General features: G+C 53.3%; 1 pseudogene; it reads left to right on the top strand.

The window, feature by feature from the left end:
- The first annotated feature begins 1,967 nt into the window (after positions 1 to 1,967).
- Positions 1,968 to 6,000, top strand: part of LOC147124064 (organic cation/carnitine transporter 2-like) — a 123,755-nt pseudogene continuing 119,722 nt past the window's right edge.

The raw sequence follows: 6,000 nt of genomic DNA, 5'->3' as shown, positions 1-6,000 counted from the left end.
CAACTCTGTCGAAGAACGCAAAGTGTTGAAAATAAAGGTTTCAATGTTTGACACCACATTAACAGAAACTTTATATGAACATTGCATAAAACACCCAAGTGCATACCCTTGTGTGTTGTTAGTTGGTATGATTGCAATAGGGTGAGGGTGAGTGTGAGGGGTGCCTAGTGAGATGGGGAAGTGATAGAGAGGGATGGGTGGAGGTGCAAGGTAATTTGGTGTGAGTAAGAATGTGCAGGAGTAGGGTAGAGAAGGCAGAGTGATGCGGATGTGATGAGTGGCACAGCTGGATGAGGTTAAGTGTGGCTTTGTACCAAAATGTTGTGATCTACTGAGATCATTGAAAGGATTCCACCACTGCAGCCTGGTCCTCCTGACGACATCTCTGCTTGTGTCCTCCTGTGCAACGTGCAACCAGGCTGCGTTGGTGTCCTGGGGAGGTCTCTTCCACCCATTGGAAGGGAAGAGAACCTCCCTGCGTGCTGTGACTGCCTCCATAAGCATATGAAGGGAGTCATGGGAGAGCCTGTGTGCAGCCGTGCACCTGTGTGCAGTGTTTGCAGCACCTCAATGCTGTAGAACACTGACAACACAAATGTCAACATAAATTTGCGCATGGTCCCTTTAAGGAAACTGGCTGATGACGCGTCATCAAATGATGTCATCAGACCCACTTCCTTCAGTTGGCCGGCAAATCCGTTGGGCGGGCTTAACAAGCCCAATCAGGGAAAAATCATTTTGGACAGCGGTCTGGAGCTGGCAACAAGGCCGGGACCCACCACCAGGGACCTGCCGAGGTTGGTAAAATCCAGCCCAACGTTTCAGGTTGATAAACTTTCATCAGAATTGGAAGAAGTTAGAGATTTAACAGTTTATAAGCAACTAGCTGGGGGGGCCCGGCATTGCCTAGGCTTTTTTTGGAACGGCAGTTTACAGGGCCGCGCGGTTGACGGCCGGCCGCTGCCGCTCCCCCGCTCTGTGTCTCGGGCCGAGCGGTTGTCAGGCCCGGCCCGGCCCGAGTGAGGCGAACTCACCTCCTGCTCTGGCGGGCCGGGAGCGGGATATTGTGCCGGAGCCGCAATGTGGGGGTTTGTTGTGCTGGTGCTGTCGCTGTCGGTATGAAAAAAATGGCGGCGATGTTTCAGGAGGCTGCAGGATTAGGCCTGTCCACACACAGAATGAAAGGCCCCCCGTGACGTACCGATTGGTCAACCATCAGGTCACTGAACTGTAGGATTGGTCAACCATCACGTCACTCAACGCTAATGAGCGGTAGGATTGGTCAACCACTAATGAGCGGATTTTTGAACGTTTTTTGTATACTGTCCGAACAATTTTTGTCTGACCAAAAAGTAAATACACCTATGACACTCCCCTGATCATAACCTTTCTTTTGATATAACATATGTGTAGGTACGCTCTATAACTTTTGAGTGTATAGCAGAAAGACAGACAGAGACAGACAGAGACAGAGACACACTGTGATAGTGTGGAGGGCAGGAGTGATTGAATGACACAAGGGACGATGGTGCAAGGCAAAAGGTAATGGGACAATAAAGAAACAAAAGATGGGTCCAACGGAGGTGTAAATGGTTACAGCAGAACCATTAGCGGCACCTGCTGCCTGAGAAAATGGGAGCAGTGGTTATGATCTGAAATTGTTGAACTCGATGTTGAGGCCGGAAGGCTGTGAAGTGCCTAATCGAAAGATGAGGTGCTGTTCCTCGAGCTCGCGTTGAGCTTCATTGGAACAGTGTAGCAGGCCGAGGACAGAGGGGTCCTTCAAAGATGTGTGATAACATTCTGAATACTTACAAGAAATAATGTAAGGTCAGTTACAGCTCAGCTCCTGAGTCCTTCCCACTCAGAGCACAAATATAAAGAACCCTTTGCCCTTTTTACCATAGCTGGGAATTACCTTGGCGCTGTTTCCACTCTGCCGCCATTACTTTGCCTGAGGTGTGGTTATGTTTTCGTGCACAAATGAGGTTTCCGCCGCACTTCTGGCGAAGTTACTGCTGCAGAGCAACTCCGAGGAAATTCCCAGCCAAGTGTCAGGTAGAACACTGATGATGGTACTTGCAATTTTATGAAAATGTATCAAATCAAAATATCGCAAAATGCTTCACAAGATGAAGTATTATTCCCTGCTTTGACCTTATTCTCTACTGCACTGCTACCATTAAACGCGATGGTAGACAGCTGATACAGAGAAGTGATAAGGTGCTCACCCCTCATGTAATCAGGCGTGTCCGGTCTGAAGCCTTCAACTTGCCTGATGGGCTCAGCACAGTCCATTACAGCTGGCCAGAGAGAAGGATGAAGGAAGCCAGTGCAGCTTCATTAGAGCTGCCCGTGTCCTAACTTATACCAAGCCCCGTTCACCAATCACCCCTGTGCTTGCTGACCGACATTGGCTCCCGGTTAAACAACGCCTCGATTTTAATATTCTTGTCCATGTTTTCAAATCCCTCCATGGCTTCGCCCCTCCCTATCTCTGTAATCTCCTCCAGTCCTACAAACCTCCGAGATCTCTGCGCTCCTCTGTGGTAAACCACTGTTATCGTTCACAACCGTTCACTATTGTTACACTGTTGTTATCACTGTTTACACTGTTGTTATCACCACACAAGGTTACCTCTTGCCACGCACGCTGTTATGCCTAGGCATACCTCAGCTGACTCCGCCCACGGCTCCGCCTGCTTGCCCAGGTATAAAGGTGACCGCTTGGCTAGTATTCTTCCTTGTTGGAACCGATCACCCACGAGGGTGGGCTCTGTTATTTAGCCAATAAAAACCTATAGTTACTATCTTAACTCGTTGCTTTTCATGGAATGAATTGATAGGTATATCAATTTTATTGGCTAAATTTTGAAATGTATGGACCGGAGCAGCCAAACGACCAGCCAAACGGCCAGCTACAACAGCCCCAGCAGCCGACCTGGCTGCGAGCCCTCCGACCGCCGTACCTGGATCTAAATCCACAGGCAGCGAATTCAGCCCTTGACTTCGATCACTGGCTGAGCTGCTTTGAGTCCTACCTGGTAGCCTCCGGCGTGCCATTGGAAGCCGACAATCTAAGAGTTCTGACCGCCCAGGTGAGCCCTAAAGTATTTGCACTCATCCGGGACCTTGCTACATACGAGGAGGCCCTCGACCTGCTAAAAGAACAGTACCGGAGCCCAGTAAATTCAATGTATGCCAGACATCTCCTAAGATCCCGCTCGCAACAGCCAGGAGAGTCTGTAGATGAATTTTTACGGGCGCTACAAACACTCGGCAGGGACTGTGACTTTAAAGCTGTATCGGCTGCACAACATGCTGAAGGAAATATCCGTGATGCCTTCGTGAAAGGCCTTCGGTCCGACTACTCACGGCAAAGACTGCTCGAATCAAAGGACCTCGGCTTGAAAGCAGCTGCAGCCCTCGCTCGCTCCCTGGAAGTGGCCCATCGGGACCTCGAGGCGTACTCCGGGTACAGCGCTGCGCGACCCTGGGACTCGGGCCCGACTCCGGCCGCAATACCCCTCGCACCGCCGCCCCTGGGACCTACTATGGCGTCGGTGTCCCGGAATCGATCGGGACCGCCACCCTCGGGACCCGCTGCGGCAGCGGAGCCCCGCGATCGGCCCGCCAGTTGCTATTTCTGTGGCCAGGCGAGACATCAAAGGGCGCGCTGCCCTGCAAGGAACGCGACCTGCTCCGGGTGCGGAAAAAAAGGCCACTTCGCAAACGCCTGCAGGGGGAAAGCCACAGACGCCAGCAGTGCATCATGTGAGTCGTGGGGGCGGCCATCTTTGATAAAGGCCACAGACGCCAGCAGTGCCTCATGTGAGTTGTGGGGGCGGCCATCTTTGATCAAGGCCACAGACGCCAGCAGTGCCTCGTGTGAGTCGTGGGGGCGGCCATCTTTGATCAAGGCCACAGACGCCAGCAGTGCCTCATGTGAGTCATGGGGGCGGCCATCTTCTCCGCCATTTTGTTCTACTTCGACCTCGTGGGGATCCGCATCATGGGCGCCGCCATTTTGTTCACCGCACCCGGCCGCCATCTTGTCTCCAGACCCGACCACCGCCTCACCTGCCGACTACAGCAGCTCACTCAACCATACACTGGCCTCCGTCACGCTTGACCAAGCTCTCCCGCATCATCTGTCCAGGTCCATGATGGACATCGAAGTAAACGGCCACGCCACGACCTGCCTGATCGACAGCGGGAGCACGGAGAGTTTTATTCACCCAGACACGGTGCGCTACTACTCCCTCACTGTCCGGCCAACGCGCCATCGGATCTCGATGGCGTCGAAGTCCCATTCAACAGACGTCAGCGGCTACTGTGTGGTGACCCTGTCGGTTAGGGGCACGGAATATAAAAACTTTAAACTTCTCGTCCTGCCCCAGCTCTGCGCTGCCGTCCTACTAGGGCTGGATTTCCAATGCCACCTTCAAAGTGTCACTTTAGCATACGGTGGACCCCTCCCCCCACTCACAGTCTACAACCAGCAGTTTTAAAACCGCCCGCCGCGTACCACCTGCGGCCTCTCCACTCTCAAAGTCCCGCCCCCCTCCTTGTTCGCTAACCTCACCCGCGACTGTAAACCGGTCGCTACCAAGAGCAGGCGGTACAGCGCCGGGGACAGAGCTTTTATTAGCTCTGAGGTGCAGCGACTCCTGAAGGAGGGCATCATCGAGGGGAGCACCAGCCCCTGGCGTGCCCAGGTCGTAGTCGTTAAGACCAGCAATAAACACCGCCTGGTCATCGACTACAGCCAAACCATAAACCGGTACACCCAGCTGGACGCATACCCCCTTCCCCGCATATCTGATATGGTCAATCAGATTGCACAGTACCGGGTATTCTCCACCATCGACCTTAAGTCGGCCTATCACCAACTCCCTATCCGCCCTGAGGACTGCCAGTATACCGCCTTCGAGGCGAATGGCCGCCTCTACCACTTCCTTAGGGTTCCCTTCGGCGTCACCAACGGGGTTTCAGTCTTCCAAAGGGAGATGGACCGGATGGTTGACCAGAACGCGCTGCAGGCCACATTTCCTTATCTAGATAACGTCACCATCTGCGGCCACGACCAGCAGGACCATGATGTTAATCTGGAGAAATTCCTCCGTACGGCCCAACGGCTGAATCTCACTTACAATAAGGAGAAATGTACGTTTAACACCTCGCGCCTTGCCATCCTCGGCTGCGTAGTAGAGAACGGAGTCATCGGCCCCGACCCCGAAAGAATGCACCCCCTTATGGAGCTTCCCCTTCCCCACTGTCAAAAGGCACTGAAGAGAACCCTGGGGCTCTTCGCTTACTATGCCCAATGGGTGCCCAATTATGCGGACAAAGCCAGACCCCTCATGAAGTCCACCTCCTTCCCCCTGACAGCAGAAGCATGCGCAGCCTTCTCCCTCATAAAAGGAGACATTGCAAAGGCCACAATGCACGCAGTGGATGAGTCCATCCCTTTCCAAGTGGAGAGCGATGCATCCGACTTCGCCCTAGCTGCAACCCTTAACCAGGCGGGGAGACCTGTGGCCTTCTTCTCAAGGACCCTCCAGGGCCCTGAGATCCGACACTCTTCTGTCGAGAAGGAGGCCCAGGCGATTGTGGAAGCGGTACGACGCTGGAGGCATTACCTGGCAGGCAAACGATTTACCCTCCTCACCGACCAGCGTTCGGTTGCTTTTATGTTTAATAACAAGCTGAGGGGCAAAATCAAGAACGACAAGATCTTGAGGTGGAGAATTGAGCTCTCCACCTACGATTACGATATCTTGTACCGGCCTGGTAAACTCAACGAGCCCCCAGATGCTCTATCACGAGGTACATGCGCCAACGCGCAAGTTGATAGACTGCGGACCCTCCACAACGACCTCTGCCACCCCGGGGTCACGAGACTTTACCACTTCATTAAGGCCCGCAACCTGCCCTACTCCATCGAGGAGGTCAGGACCATGACCAGGAACTGCCAAGCCTGTGCCGAATACAAACCGC

This window comes from Somniosus microcephalus, chromosome 1 (genome assembly GCF_052327205.1).
Source record: "Somniosus microcephalus isolate GS21.2 chromosome 1, FLI_Smic_1.0, whole genome shotgun sequence".
Classification (NCBI taxonomy): Eukaryota; Metazoa; Chordata; class Chondrichthyes; order Squaliformes; family Somniosidae; genus Somniosus; species Somniosus microcephalus.
Note: the sequence above shows the minus strand (reverse complement) of the source record. Positions and strands in the feature narration are given on the sequence as shown.